Below are 16,568 nucleotides of genomic sequence, written 5' to 3' on the forward strand. Positions count from 1 at the left end.
ATGGAAATTGAAAGTGAACCAAAAACAAAATCAGGATGCCCAGAGAAGATGACCCTTTGTTGTAAATTAGGCTCAAAGCAGAAAACGTGATTTCTACGAGCTGGGTCCACTAGGAGAAGGATTTCTTCGCGTTTGCATGTTTGCCAGGCAGCTTCTTCTCCAGTGGAAGGGGCCGGCTGCATTGCTGGGGTCTAAGTCTTTGGTTCAACTGGAAAGTTTGCAGCAAGTCTCTCAATCGTCATACTTTCCAGTCAGTTCCATCCTGACACAAACCCGACGCTGCAAACCCCACAGGCTGAGCCTTGTTATTTCATTTCCCTGCACATCACTGCCTTTGCAATTTTGCATTCTGAACTCCCAGTGTGGGGTAATTTTGAAGAGTAGGATAAAAACTGAAGCGCCAGCAGAATTCTATCACCCAGGGATTTAAATCCTCACCTTCCTCACAACTGGCATGTGCAATGTACTTATTTCTCTTATCCTGTTCTTAAGCTTGATTGGGAGGATTTGGTTTTCGCTTATTCTCTTACTGCCTGGAATAGGAGCTTTAACTGGAAATTGCTGACTAATTTTATGGTTGTGTAGGTAACAGGGAACACTTCTGTCTGGTAATCATTGTGAACAACATCTCTCTGTATTCAAAGTCTAGTGAGTTACATTGGTATTCCCTTCACAGTCGCAGTGACCAGCCCATTGACTCAGCTTTGGTGCTTACATATTTCTTGTTGGTTTGCTTTTTGGAATCACTGCTTACCAAATTTTGTAGTATCAAACCCAGCCTTTTTAGATGTTGAATCAAATAAATTCTTGGGAGGTGTGGAAAAATTATCTTCCGGAAATGGAAGTCCCAAGAGCAAGGGGAATAAAACTAAGGTGTGTTGGGCTCCTCTGTTCTCCTATGTACCCCATGCTGGTTCCCTCTCCCCCACCTCATCTGCAGAAAAACCCTCTGAAGGGGTTGCTGTCCCTAGCTCACCCAAAGGAAACTGAGCTCACTGGCTTGCTCAAGACCCTGCATGGCTAGGGATGCCAGAGCAAGGCAGACTGATGGGTCTGTCTGACCCAAAGTCCAGCTCTCTCACTGAAGCCTTATCTTTTGGAAAGCTTCCAACAGTAACTCAGGAATTGAGCTTACTTGCTTAAAAAAAAAAAAAAAAAAAAGTTGATAAAACAACCTTCTGATTATACTTTTATACTGATGCTGAATCCTGTTTTAAATTTTTTTAACCTTACACATTCCGGTCAGTGATTCGTGTCAAAGCATAAAACATGATTTCCGAGAACTGAGTCCACTTGGCAGAGGATCACTTTGCATTGAAGGAATCATACATTTTCTCATGTACGTTTCATAGGCCGTGTGAGTTTTCACCTTCCTGGATAACCAGGAATGTCCATTTTGCTGCCAGTTCCAGGCTTTTCAAAACTAAAGTTTTAAAGAGGTGCCTCTAAAACATGAATAAAACGGAATGGCATGAATCGGTCTCCCGTCTTCATCGGGGGCATTTGGAAAAGCAGTGGAGAGTAGGCAGCCTGCCTGCCTGTGAGGAAAGGAAGGGCCACACTCCCTGAAGACACCTGGGGACAGGAGGACTATGGCTCAAGCACAAGCCAAATGCCTGTGACTGACCCAGAAGCCCACAGCCACTCCCCGCCATCATGATCCAGAGGCACACTGTTGTCTCGGCATCTGGGGGATGAGCGCCAGCCTCCCGGGCTTGTCATCACTATCACTGGGAGAATGGGAGGCAGGGGAAGCATGTGAGTGAGGCCGAGTCTCCATTTCCTCACCCATTAAGTGGGGGCAATGATGTCCACCTTTCAGGGTTGCTGCAAGGCTTGGGGGTGGGGGTATGTGGAGCACTAGGCACGGTCAGGCTTGGTGAAAGATGGCTATTGCAACCGAGGGGTTGCAGAAGATTCCAGCGAAGCCGGGTATCTCTAGCCCTCCTCAGCTGCCCTGAACTCAGTTACTGCTGCTTTTTTATAGTCTGTCTCTGATAACAATTCAAGTCTTCTTGCATTTGGAGGGAGTATAAAGGTGGGAGTTTAAGGTGCCAGTGAGGTGAATATTGAGTCTTCAGCCCCGTCCTGGAAAGACTAATTCAGAAAAGCAGCTTTGTCAGGCCAGAAAGCTGCAAGGTGTCTCCTCAGGTTCTTTCCTCTGGGACCTTCTCAGGATCAGAGGGATTCTTCAGTTTCTAAATCAAAGTAAAATCTCTGGCAAAACACCAAAATGGAGCAGAGTGTCTCTGTCAGCAGGTTTTGCTTCCTGAAGAACCATTTCCGCAGGCAGAAACACCAGCGGTCACTAGAGGAGCAGGAGGGTTGCAGCCCAGGAGCCCTGCCTCAGCCTAGACCCTCCACCAAGCGGGAGGCAGGGGATTGTCTGCTTCCCAGGGCAGGAGGGGCATCCCTACAAAAGGATTGCAAGATTTTGCTAATTTGTGTTGGTGAAAACCTGAAGAATGTGAATAGGAATGGATTATGAGGATGTTGGACCAAAGATGATCCTGAGAGATCCTGAATTGTATGTGTCAGCTGAGCAGCTAGAAGTGGCTCCAAGAGATAGTTTGGTTGGTTAGCTGAAAGTGAGACTCAATGGTTCTACATTCCATGTGGTTTCCAAAACTTCCTTGGCATCATGTAAGAGGATGGAATCAAAGGCTTAGAAGGCTGGGATGTGGGGACCGATTTATCATGTGCGCCCTGCACACCCACATTCACACTCTGTCCCTGGAGTAGGCTCAGAGGATACTCCCTTCAGTAAGGCCTTGAGCAGCCTGTCACTGATGGAGCCCCATTGGCCTGGGAGATCACTGTGGTGGTTGAGCTCTGTAGGCTGGGCACATTGGTGGGGGTGCTGCCATTGAGATAGGCTCTCTGATTTCAGTGGAGATGGTATAGGATCACCATGTGTCAGAGACCAGAGATAGGCACTTAACTGCCAGGGACAGAGTGGGCACAGTTACCTAATGGGCATCAAAATGTTTTTCAATATTGCTCTCCAGGTCTTCTACCAATGTGAGTTGTGTGATGTTTCCTCTCTCCATTGTTTTTCTTTGCTTTTACTACAACTACCTAAACACTGTATACCCTATCTTGGCTATGAATCAACTGATACCTCTATTTTGATCCTTTTAAATTTTTCTTCCACATCCTGGAGAAAACCTCTTCCAAGGACACAGTGGGTGCCACAAATACATTATCCTTTGACATAATGGACCCTGGGGCCAGGGGCGTAATTTAGAATGAATGTGCCAAGTGTGTGCCACTCTTTCAGGACAGAGCTGACGATGGGAACTCCCCACTTTGGTGTCTGGGCTTATTTCTGTGGTATTAGAGACACCCGTTAGTGAGCTGCCAATTACTGTGACTGTTGATTGAGCCCAAGGATTATCTTTTATTCCCTCTACCAGCCAAGGAGAATGTCATCCCATTTTACAGATGGAGAAACTGTCATCTAATCATTAGGTGTGTGTTGCTGAGCTTTCTCCTTCTATCCCACATACCCAGAGTGTACCTGCAAGAGCCCCTTTCAGACCTCCTAGAGTGCAGTGTGCTCATCTTAACGCCCCTGCCAACTTAGTTTGAATCAATGTCATGGAGGAGCTGACTTGCTCATCTTCACTTTGCTGGTCTGGACCCATTACAGGAGTCAAGAAAATTAAAAGCATTAGTTTCAAAGGAAAGCTAAAGATGTTTGCTAAATATGTATGGCCCCTACCAACCTGTGGTTTCATAAAGGTTAATTGGCTGCTTTAAGCTCCACTGCCTCAGTTTCCCCCATCTGCAAGATGGGGACAAAACCGTGACCTACTTCCCATCTTGTCACATCCCATTTTATTGCCTCTCAAGGACAAGGAGAACTGAAGTGAAACCATATCATCAGCTGAGAAGATGGGCTTTGCTAAAGATTTTCTCATTTCACTCCTTTCTCTTCAACTTTACTTGAAAGTCCCCCTTCTCCTGCCCCCAGGTCTGTAGCTATTGCCTTAGCCCCCAGGAGTAGGAACAAAGGAATGACATCAGCTAAGTTGTGGGCTTGCTGCTTGTCTTAAAGAGTATCCCACCCTTTTTTCTTTCTTTCTAGTGATGTAGAATGGGAGGGAGAAGGGGGGAGGAAAGGATGGTGTCACAAACACACACAGTCTGAGAGCACCCAGCCTTAAAACAGGAAACTCTTCATCCTCTCACCACCTGTGCTTCGAAGATTCATAAAAGCATGTCACTAGAAGCATCGCATGAAATGAGCTAAGAGGCACTTGAGGGTGCATGATAATGTTAGCTGTGCCCTGCCACTTTGTTAAAGAATGTGCAAGTGCAGGGAGAAATCCAGCACTGAGTGCCCAGGCAGGCAGAACTCTTCACCTACCACACCCTCCCTCCCTCCCCTCAACCACCTACCCCCACCCACAGTTTTTTAGCCCAGGGTTAAGATGGCAGGTCCATTATATAGTGGACCATCTTTCATGGCCCCTCTGAAGTTCAGATAAGTCCCAAGGTTGCTTTTGCTGAGTCTGAAAAGGCTTGCCTTGAAGTTAAGGTGACTAGAGGGTGACTGATTCCTGAAAATTTCTTGCAGAGTGAAGGATGAGTTTGGACTTCTCAATTTGTGTCCAGAACAAGGATGGAGAGGCTCAGCAGCACCAACAGGTCAGTAGGTAGGTTTTTTCTGTGCTATATGATCAGGTTCTGAGTTGCTACAGCCATGGCCTTTGGCCAGGCACGTGATGGTCTGCTTTTGAGGCTCAAGGGTATTGTTATTTCCATCTCAGCAATAAGAAAACAAGCCCAGAGTGAGCACTGGCCAGTGTTACAAGGCTGTAGAACACAGCAAAGTCAGGGGAGTGATCAGCTCTGGGGCATGGAGACACGACTCATGTCCCTGCCTCTCTCCACCCTCCCTGGGATTCACTTCCCATGGGGAAGGGGTCCTTGCTCTTGTCTGTGCTTCAGACACTGTCTCAGAATATGGTCTTTCAGTGTTAACATTAAAATAGTAATACCTAGTGTTATGGAAGTGTTTTACTTTGAGCAAAGTCTCAGGGATATTTGTCTACCCATTCCTCATTCAGTTATGTCAGTAAATAATTGCACAAATAATTTTTTAAAAAATATTACCAAGGAAACTGCATGGACCCCTTGAATTCTGTCCCCTGCCTTGGTCTCTCCCACTTTCCTGTTCTTCCTGTTTGTGCATCTGAATAAGCCCCTTCCCCAGGCATGTGAGCACATCCATTTGCAGGAAAGCTACCCCCTACCCCCAGGACTGGAGGCTCTTTTGAGGTATGGTACAAAGAGCCAGAGTTCCAGAATTCACCAGCTCCAACTCACCTGTGTCTCCCTCAGGGGCGAGCAGAGGTGGATCTTTGAGCTGCTCCAATAATGACATTCTGGAAGAGTCAGTGTCAACCTCTGTGCCTCGGCCTAGAGTCTGGGGAGAGGACCCCCCATGAGGCAACTGCTCCCAGCCCCCAGAAGTTGGTTAAGAACTACAGGGTAATGTGGATTTGTGAGTTGTCCTTCAATTTTGCTAGTGATTTCTCTAAATAATGGCCAGGAGATCTGACAGGTCTGGAGGTGAGACTGAAGTGAGTCATTGCCGGTGTCAGCAGGTGTGTGCTAGTGTCTCCCAGCTCAGGCTGCAGAGTGTAAGAGAGGGTGACTCATTCGTTCTCAGAAGCCTGTTCTTGGTTACCTTTCCCTGAGTATTTTGTGGTGGTGTTGAGGTAACTCATTTTGTTCAGAAGCAGAACTTCCCCTTACTGCTACTCTATGAAACCATGTTTCGCTAAAGGGTTTTCTTCCTCCAAAACTCTATTAGCTGCTGCATTTTTTAAAGAGAGAATTTCTTGGGAGAACTACTAGAGAGAAGATAATACAAACATATTGTTTTAGTCCTGTTCTTGCTCTGCTATAAAGAACTACATGAGTCTGGGTAATTTATAAAGAAAAGAGGTTTAATTGGCTCACAGTCCCACAGTCTGTATGGGAAGCATGGCTGGGGAGGCCTCAGGAAACTTACAATCATGGTGGAAGGGGAAGTAACTTACGAAATTTCACAGAGCTCCAAGGCCAGGAATTGTGGGGAGGAAGCAGGACTTTCAAAAAGAAAAATTAGGTCTCTGCTGCTAACCAGAAATGCCCAGCCAGGCCTTTGAGGTCTCAATGCCAGTCAAGTTTTCAAACAAATATACTTTCCAAATATACATTTTGTCTGACAAGCAAGCATTTTGAGTTCTTGCAACAGAAATGCGAGAGCTGAGGCAAAACAGGCAGGCATGCAGGAGGAAGTGAGAACAGCTTACCTGCTCCTGTGGACAGAGCCCAAGGGCCCCCTTCAGAGCCCCCTCTGTCTGGGTGGGCAGTCTCAAGCTTGCCGGGATGGTTTGCCCCCAGGGTCCTGGGCAGGCAGCAGGATAAGTGAGGTCAGTAACCCCATGAGTACTGACCACAAGGTCAGGGTGTTTGAGAGAAAATGAAGACAGGATTGTCTTGTTCACTTATTAATAGGCATTTGTCATATGCCAGGTAAGGAAATAATCCTCCCATTGTCAGTATATCTTAATCCTCGTGTTGTCTATATGTCTTTCGAGGCTTGTGGGGGAGGGAAATGCTTTGTCAGAAGAAATCCCTTTTCGGAGATAATGCAGATGCACCTCCTTTTACACAATGGGCATGACCCTTAAATGAAGTGTGTCTCACACATGATATTTGGGGCAGCAAGGAAACTTGCCTTTTCACACGGTCCTCCTAGAGCTTTTGGGGATGTGACTCCTTAGGTGGATTTCATGTAAATTGAGTTTCTGTAAAGGTTTTTCTGCAATTTGCTTGGTTTCCAAAATAGCAACAAATACTATTCAGTAAAGGCAAGGAGCTGACAATCCTTAGTGCCTCAAGTCCTAGCCATCTCTGATGATCAATATTCATGGGATCTTCACTTCCTTGTTATTACTGCCTTCCCAACTGCCCTCTACCAGCCTGGTAACTGAGATGACCACAATTTTAAAAAAAGAAAAAAAATCCAGCCACCTTAAAGCATTTAAAATTCAAATAAGAATTAGAAAAGCAGAGTTCTGAGAACAAGGTCAAAAGAAGGTCTCTTTCAGTTGTATGAAAGTATCACAGTTAAATCCTTGTGAAGAGAGGAACCCAAGCACTTCCACTCCTCAGACAGGTTGAAAGTATGGAGTATAACTCTAGAACCACCCAAAAGATAGGATTTAGACAACTTCAATTTGGCAAAAAAAAAAAAAAAAAAAAAAAAAAAAGACGCAACTACCTAAGGCATGAAATTCACACTGTGGAAAAGAAGAAATCATAAATTCCTTCCCTGATGCTAAGTCGCGTTCAGGCAAAAGCAAATTTTCTGACAGTGAATCAACCACTAAAAAAAGCTTCCTGCAGCACAGGGCACAGAGCAGACTTCGCAGACACGGGTGCTTATTATTCTGCTTCCAGCCTTTATTTCTCCCACCTCTCCCCTCTGAAAGCCACGCTCAAATACAGCAATCCATCCGCAGAAGAGCTACGCCTTTCCAAGATTAATTACAAGCAGGGGCCACGTGTCTGGGCTGGATATGTGATTGATCCTGCAGGAGGAAATGCAATGGGAAGCTAATGAGAAGCTAATGCTGCCTTTTATCCAGTAAGCAAAGTTCAGAGATGTTTACATTCTGCTAGTTAAGCAAGACCTAAGATGAATGGACTGTCTTCTCAGCATGAATTCTCGCCAAGGCAACACATATGTATGTCTCAGAGGACATCACCTGGGCCACAGAGGCCAGAGGGTCGGAACTCCTAATTTTGCAAATAGCTTGATTCCATCATGTTTTAATTAGCAAACTGATTCTATTCAAGAGATTGGTGAATGAAAAGTAGATTAAGATCAGTGCAACAGAATTCAGATGTATAGGATTAGAATTGGGATGTATAGACCAGTGGGAGGTATGAAGACTAGATAGGGGTCCTTTCTGCTAATTCTATAATTGGCAGGCAAGAGAGTACTCTTAGCACACTGGATGAAATGTGCTAAGATGCTGGAATTTCCTAATTTTTACAGAAAAGGAGTCTTGTTTTTGCCATATCCTCCCCCCCAGGAGAAAAATTAAAACCTGAGTACGGGATTAATCAAAACAATTAAAGGAGGAGGAAAATATTGCATGTGGCATAGCTATACCTTGGAAAAAATTAATGACAAAGAGAGTTGGTAATTCAGGAGGTCCACCCTCGACTCTGATGCCCAGCAGCTGAAATGGCATCACACCAAAGATGTGGTGTGTAGCCTGGAAAGTCCCTGGTCTCTATGGCCACTTGGTAGCTATGACTTTGGGTAAGCTAATTGTCATTTCCAAGCTTCCATTTCCTTAAGTGGGAAATTGATAAAACAGTACTATCTCAATTAAAGAAGATAATGGGCCGCGCATGGTGGTTCACGCCTGTAATTCCAGCACTTTGGGAGGCCAAGGTGAGTGGATCACGAGGTCAGGAGATCGAGACTGTCCTGGCTAACACGGTGAAACCCTGTCTTTACTAAAAATACCAAAAATTAGCTGGATGTGGTGGTGGACGCCTATAGTCCCAGTTACTCAGGAGGCTAAGGCAAGAGAATGGCATGAACCCAGGATGCGGAGCTTGCAGTGAGCCAAGATGGCACCACTGCACTCCAGCCTGGGCAACACAGCGAGACTCCATCTCAAAAAAAAGAAGATAATGAATGTGAAGCATCCAGGCTGGTAAGAGGAACATAGTAAGTGCTCAACTAATGATAATAGTTTATTTGTTAGACGTTCCAGCAGCACTTGGGAACAGCAGGAGGGAAAAGGCAGTGTTCAGTGGCTGGGTTGGCAAGGGAAGCATACAGCTCTTTTGTGTAGCAAAACACTTTTAACACGGAGGGCAAAAATCCTGTCCTGACACCAAATAGGTTTAATGTCCTGCCCTCACAGTTACCATAATGATGCCTAGGCACTCACATCAGGATGCACATTGAGCTCTGTCCAAACATGGGGCTTTCAAATCTATACATGCACACCATCATTTAAACCTACTCATAAGTCTTAGCAAGGATTAGACTAGAGTAACACAAAAAGGACTGTATGGAGCTGAAGGCTATTTGGAGCAAGAAATCAGCCAGGTTGAACTGTGGTTTAACAGCAGTGAGTACCGCCTCATCCCTAGAGTCTGCGTTGGAAACCGGGCCCCATGCTGGCAGCTTTCCCTCCCCAGTCCCACATAACTTTCACAACATCTATAAGAAAGCTATGGGGTGATGAGGAGACAGATGGATGGAGAATTGGAGAGGGAAGCCCAGGTGCTTTGCAGGGGCTCCATAGCCATAATGGCCATTATTTATGGAGCACTTTTGGTGTTCCCAGCGGCATGCCATGCACCTCACATGTACTTTATTTAATCCTCACAATAACCCTGCTGTGTAAAACCAAGTCTCGCCATTGCTAATGTGGGGATTGTAAGAGTCTCACAGGTCAAGTAACTTGCCCAAAGTCACATAGCAGCAGGCTAGGACTCAGGCCCTGGGGAACCTTGCCCAAAGTCACATAGCAGCAGGCTAGGACTCAGGCCCTGAGTCCCAGTGCTCATACCCCCAGAATGCTTCCTCACATCCACCAAAGGCTACCAGGGTAACACAGAGACCAGCGGGAGGCATGGAGACTAGATAGGGGTCCTCACAGCCAGATTTCTGTAATTTGCAGGCAAGAGAGTACAGTTCATATCTGAAGACCCTAAAAGATATGCCCATGTGGAATATGATGTACTCTGCATATGTACTACACAAATGGCAGTGAGTTTTGACAAATTCCTCAGTCTATGCTAATATCAGCTTACATGTACCCACTGCCTGCTATATATGTACCATCACTGTTCTGAGTGATTGACATGTATTAACACAGAATCCTTACACAGCAGTCCTGTGTGGCCGGTGCTATGGTTATGCCTGTTTTACAGATGAGCAAAATGAGGCCAGAGAGGTAAAGCAACATGCTTGGTGTCACAGAGGTAGAAGTGGTCCAGCTCCCAGGCTCTTACCCGCACGGGGACACGAACTAGAAGAGCAATACACTGTGGGGCTTGGAGATTCAGCTCCTCCCTGTGTCAGGTGAATACCTGACAAAGGCAACTGCAGGAAGGGATGTGCCTCATCTAATAATTCATGTTAATGATTCCACTAAGCCTTAAAGAGGACAGCACCAAAGACAACAAATGACAGGCATGCTTTCCATCCTCAAGCCCTTCTCGTCCTTTATGGTAACTGTGAGGGTGGAACGTTAAACCTATTTGGTGTCAGGACAGGACAGGATTTTCCAGCCATGGAAAAGAGATGTTTAGCTGATCTTCCTTTTTTAACCCTTTTCACTTAGCATATTTAGCTGACGCTGGGTGGGGCTGCCAGAAACACTTTGGAGGCATGCTGAGCGGCGCCGTGACATCCTTGTCCGAAAGACATGGCCACTGGCTGGCGTCCAGCGCTGTGGTTGACTTTCAAACCATATAATTGAAATCATTTTTTTTAAAAGGAGGGGTAGGTGCCAGAGTAGGAGAAAGATCTTGGCAAAAACCTTATATGCGCTTTTTCCACCATTGGATTGACCAGACAGGGCCACAAAGCTGATACAACAGGATTAGCAGAATTGCATTGTTGGACATAGGCACAGCGTGACAGGTGCTACAGCAAAGGCATTTGGCAGGATTAACCTGCCAAGGATAAAGATGTAGCAGACAAGGGGCTGAATTAATGGACTGGCATGACCGAAGCAGGGAAATCTATTTGCATGCGATATTAACTGTGCTAATAAACTCCAGGCTGAGCTCGGCAGGCCAGGCAGCCTCTTTGAACTAGGGCTTTTATTTTTCACCTAGAAGGCTTCTGCCAAGATAGGCTATGCTTTACAGGTTGCCTTTTGGTTTTTTAGCCATCATCTTAAAGTAGACGTGCTGTCTTAAATGCCTACAACAACATGTGTGCTTTACTGACCATGTAGAATGATTCTAATACCTCAGAATTTGGAAGCCAAAAAAGGTCCTCCATTTAGAGGGTGACTGTCTATGAAAAAGCAGTGAAGAAATATAGATAGAGCACACTCTGGAAAACATCTACTTGGGATAGGTTGTCTTGTCTGAGTTTTATATTCTGATTTCCTGAAAGTCAGGGTGGGTCTGGAGTGAGCAGGCAAGATGCCCAGGATGCAGAACCTCAGGAAGCACCCATGGTCTAGCTCAGACGAGAGCAGGATCAGCACAGAGGGTGCCTCTCTCCTCTCGCCCTGGCCCCATCCTGGCAACAGCATAACATCCACCCATTCAAAACCATGAGTGGACTTGAATACGCTTCACACTGACACTAACTGCACTGCTGAGTGTTGGGAGGTGGTCCAGGAAGCGTTGTAAGAGACTGAGGAAGGGAGCCAGTAAAGGTTATCCATCAGGTTACTGCTGCTGGCACATGCGGACCTCTGTGAGCTGGTGTAGAACCCATCACAGGGTTATCCCACCCAGGGTGCCAGAGAGCCGGGTGTTTATCCACCAACTCCTGTCCGTCACTGGTTGATGCTCCTTGGAAATGTTAACTCCTTGGCCCCCAGCCGGCCCACATGCAGCCTGAACACACTCCTGCTCCCATTCCTGACCCAAGGAAGCCCCTAAGCCAAGAGTCACACCCTATATATATAGGAACGGAGGTGCTAGGCACAAACAGTGCTGGCCACATGGGCAAAATTTAATTTTCTTCAGAAGTCAAAGCCACATCAGACTCCCACTGTACTGAGGCCCATCAGGAACGTCAGTTTTTAACAGAGCCCTAGATTTAGAGCAGCAGTTCCCAAATCTGGTTTATCAGAATCCTTGGGGTTGGGGGGTGAATTCCTGGACTTCACTCCCAAGCTGGCTGAACCAGGATCTTGGAGTTGGGGTCCAACCCTGCATCACCCACTCCCCACCGTGCAGGCTTCCTGAGCTGGCCAGAGTCAGTGGCTGATGGCAAACTCTGAATGGAATTCATGCTGATCCATGATGACCCTAGGAGGTGGTTGACGAGGAAACACATCCTGCATTTCTATTGCAGTTATCTTTTTCCAGAACAGGCGAAAAATGTTTTGTTGATTTGAGACCTCTGATGTTACAAAGCTTAGATAAATGTCATGTCCTTGGTATTGCCTGCACCAATCAATCATTATGTGATGTTTAAAAAAAAAAAAATTAGCTGACCTGACCCTCCCAAGCTAGTGGTGAAGGAGGACTAATGTAAGCAGGCCAAATTGGAAAGTAATAAGAGATAAAGGCTTTGGTTAAAATTGGCACAGGATTATTGGAATATTAGATATCTTGCATTCTCTTAAAGTGCCCTTGGAGTAGCTGAGGTGCTTAAGGAGGCAATAGCAGGTAAAAAGCCCTGAGGTGGGAGGGTGCAGGGTGTGTTCCAGCTGAGCTTTAGTCCACATGCCACTCGGGATGTGGCATGTCACACACCCTGTCAAGTGACATCTTCTTGAGCTCAAAAGAGGCTCCATCCACAAGAAAGGCCTGATCTTTTTACACTGCAGAAGACACCATATGGTCTTGCTCTGTGTTTCAAGATCTGAGAGACAGCGCAGCCAGAGCCCAGGAGGAGGGAATGATGGTGGACGGGCAGGAAGGGCTGGACCCACAGGGGCTTGTGGGCTTTTGCAGGAAATTATTTTATACCATGTGTGATGGGGAGCAAATGAAGGTTTGAAGCAGGAGAGAGACACCTTCTGATTCATATTTTAAGAGGGTCACTCGGGCTGCTGTGGGAAGGTTGTATTAGCCCCTTACCACCTAGACCAGACAAGAAGTGGCGGGGGTCTGGACTGGGAGTTTGGGTGGCCATGAAGAAATCCACTCAATATGGCAAAATATTGGAACTTTCTGGATATTCTGATGATTCATAGGGGACACAAAGAACAGATTTTTACCATCATGGTGCCCTTACACCCCCTGCTTTGCAGGACCCCCTCATGGAATGGGAGCACATCCAGGCTGAAGGCCCCTGTGTTCCAGGTGCTGTGTGGGTGCTGACGTGCCAGGTGACTCCATGATGGCTTCCATCCTCAGGGTCACCATCAACTAAGACAGACTGAAGATGTAAATAGTAATGGAAGGACATGAAAGGTACAAGAGTCAGAGGCCAGGCCAAGAGCGCAAGCTGAGCAAGGGGCAAGGAAGGCTCCCTTGATGGCTGGGTCCAGAACCGGGACTGCAGACAGGAGTTTTCTGGACAGAAAGGGGTGTGGGCCTTCCAGTCAGGTTCAGATCCACAGAAGCATGCACACGTGGTATGCTAGGGGCACCACCGTGCCATCAGGGAGGGGCATGCTGGAAAAGAGGCTGCAGAATCTGGGACTCACTCTATCCTGGGGCAGTGGGGAGTTTAGGAGAGGGTGAGTCAGATCGGTGTGGTGTTTGCCTAGAGTCAGGAAGATGAGTTAAGAGGTCTGTTGAAGTAAAATTATTCATTACAGAATAGCACCGTGTATGTTTCTAAAATACTTGGTGCCATATTTATTCTCCTGAGCACTTAGAAAAAGAATAACTGGGCCCTTGAGTCTTGGTTGCAATCATTCATTCATCCAACCAGTATTCATCAAGCGTCTCCCACATGGCCAATGCTGGGGACCCAGTGGTGAAGTTGGAGACGACTTCACTCTCACGCCATGAGAAGTGCTTTAAAGGAAGAGAACCAGATACCTGTGGAGCATGTTACAGAGGAGTCAGGTCTGGTCTGGGGTTGGAGGTCCAGGAAGTGACTGGAGTTGAAGCTTGAAGGAGTTGGTATTCAACATGCAAAACTGGGAAAGAGGCATTCGAAGGAAGTAGCTCGTGTGAGGGCCCTGGGGTGGGAGGGAGCATGGTTCATTTGAGAAGTTAAGAAAGCACAGAGAGTAAGGAGGAGAACAGGGAGGGTTAGGGGAGGAGGGGGTAGGGCCTGTGCCAGGCCTGGCCCTGCCCTTTAAGGTGCCAAGTCCTTGCAAGCATTTGAAGTTAAAACATGATGGCCATTTGTTGATGATTTCTTGATCTCTCTGTTTCCCCTTAGGCACTGGTGGATTCTCGACAGAACCACAAAGTGGAGTTGGCTACAGATGAGTCTGTTCATGGCCTCAGCTTCCCACCTATTCCTGAGTCACCTTTTGCCCCTCAGACAGAGATGGGATAGCGCCAGGATGTGGGTTTGTGTTATCTAATTTCTTGGAGTTTGTACAGGTTTTACCTGGTACCAGCGTGACCTTCCCATGTACCCTCTTGGTCAGCAACTCACAGTCTGCTTGCTTTATTTTATAAGGAGTTAATCCCACTTTCTGGAACTTGCTCATTCTCAAAGTGAGTGGTTGTTAGCCCTCAAGACAGTCCGCAGAAATTTCAGCCCCATGGGAAAGAAAAAAATGCAGGTCTCTACCTGATGCTTGGAAAGCCAGCCATGTTAACTTTGTCAACACCAATGCTCATCAAATATGCACATTTATCTAGTGTTCCCAACCTAGATTCCCAGCTTGGGATTCTGTGGGCCAGAGGCCCCAGGGTAGAGATTATAGCCTAACATCCCAGCCGAGAATCTTTGATTGCAGATAGGAAAAATCCAGACATTTCTGAACTCCAAGACCACATTGATTTACGTGGCTTGGTGATAAGCTATTACTGATAAATTACTCCAAGTTTCTGCTTCCCCCGACTCTGGCAAGAACTTTGGCAGAACTTCTACGCCATATCCAGTACTAGGAACTTGCCAAGTTTATGTCCTTAAAATAAAGTGGGTTCCAAGATAGATGGCAGAAAGTGGGAAATGTGATTTTTCTTGATTGGGTAACTAAGAACCACACAGCAGGCGGGAGCCATTTTGGGCCAAAGAGCTGTTCATTTAAAGTGTTTATTGACACCTGGAAATAGGGATTAAACTTCAAATGCTATTTTCACGTCAAGTTTATGCTCTATAATTTCATAATGGTGATAAAGTCCAGGCAGCTACCAAAAGGAGAGCTCCCAAGTGATCTTACTACTGGGTCTCCCTAATACAGACATTCAGGATCCTGGACCAGCTGAAGCCAGGGGAGGAAGCACCCTGGCGGGTCACCGGCTGATGGAAAGGAGGCGCCGTGATGGTTAAGTGTTTCCATGTTGGCTACCTGATTTCAGACGGTCTCAGCTTTGGTTGGTTTGTATGACTGCCTCAAATTCTCGGTGGTCACCCTTATTTTTTATTTGGAATGTGTTCCCCACTCTGTAGAGGACTGAGTCAGGGAGATGGCTGTGCATCCTTGAAGGGTTCCATTTTGACCCTGATCATCCTCAGTAGACATGGGTGCTACTCCAAGCGTGGCCTTGGAGGTTTGGGGACCGCGGACAGCATACAAATCTGAGAGGTGAGGGACAGCCGAGGGAAAGAAACTACTCAGAATATGCGGTAAGAACCATGTCTGGTTTCTGTTTGGCAACACAATAATGGGATTCCTTGCATTTCTCCCAGAAAAGCATCGGTGGGGAAAAATCTTTGTTCTGGGAGGTGCAGTGATCATCAAATACTATGAAGGCCCATCATTGGACATACTCAAGCTGTGGAGAGCTGTGTTTTCCCAGAGAAATACCAATGCACAGGTAAGTTTGTATTCAGGACCCAGGACTCCTTGGAGCCATGGATACCCACCCATGACCCCTATGGGATGGGGAAGTTCACAAAAGGCACAACAAAAAAAGTCTTTCAGGTGGGGCTGGGGAGGGCAGTGAAATGTTGGCTTATGCTTGCTTCCCAGTTCTCACTTCTGGCTGTTCTCTGTCCTCTCTCCACCTCGTCCTCCAGCAGCAGCAGCACAGAGCCATCTCTGCGCCCATCGGCCTGCCCCAGAGACCTCCCCAGCATGGTGTGGTGGGGCAGCTGGTGTTGTGAATCAGGCCGTTGCCAATCAGAGAACGGCTACTTCACAACACCAGGGCCGCACCACACTACAGGCAGCATTCCGGCTCCAGAATCCACAAGGGCGCCCTCTGGCGAGGCAGCCACACCCACCGCAGAGGACCGTCAGCTCCAGAACCCAGGCAGTTCTGGGCTGGCTGCTGCAGCTCCCCTGCAGACACTGGCCTCCTGAGGCTGCTGTTTATCCCCCAACACAAATGCTCTGCTTTTAAAGAAAAAGACACTCCTGGTAACATTAGCTTCCTACAGAGAAAATGATGCGACCAGGCTTCCCACTGTGAAAATGAAGTTATGGGCCATCAGGAGAGTTAAGCGCCACTCAGCTGAACATTTCCTCCTAGGTGCCAAAACACCTCCTACGTGCGGAGCTGGGACCGTTGTTTTGATACTTGGTGATGGTAGCTTTGAATAGGGCAAAGTAGAGGAAAGGGAGGACCTAGTAATAGGACAGTGGCCTCCTGGAGAGAGGAAGGCTCTTTGTAGCCACATATACAGGTAATGCATCTTCTTCCTAGATGATCCCAGGGTCCCTGGAGAGCAAACACCTTTCTTGGCTGGGGAGAGTTCCACAGCTCTCCATCAGCGCATATCCCAGTGACCTGAGTGCTGGATAAGAACCAAGCACGGG

General features: G+C 46.9%; 2 long non-coding RNA genes across 2 annotated transcripts; both read left to right on the top strand.

Moving 5' to 3' along the window:
- Positions 1-13,014: 13,014 nt before the first annotated feature.
- Positions 13,015-15,249, top strand: LOC141409670 (uncharacterized). Its single transcript, XR_012431063.1, has 3 exons — positions 13,015-13,146; positions 14,072-14,204; positions 15,048-15,249. It is a non-coding gene; the product is annotated as an uncharacterized lncRNA (long non-coding RNA).
- A 239-nt stretch (positions 15,250-15,488) lies between these two features.
- Positions 15,489-15,900, top strand: LOC141409671 (uncharacterized). The gene is made up of 2 exons (XR_012431064.1): positions 15,489-15,624; positions 15,827-15,900. It is a non-coding gene; the product is annotated as an uncharacterized lncRNA (long non-coding RNA).
- Positions 15,901-16,568: the final 668 nt, after the last annotated feature.

The sequence above is a fragment of the Macaca fascicularis genome, chromosome 2, assembly GCF_037993035.2.
Source record: "Macaca fascicularis isolate 582-1 chromosome 2, T2T-MFA8v1.1".
NCBI classification, from domain to species: domain Eukaryota; kingdom Metazoa; phylum Chordata; class Mammalia; order Primates; family Cercopithecidae; genus Macaca; species Macaca fascicularis.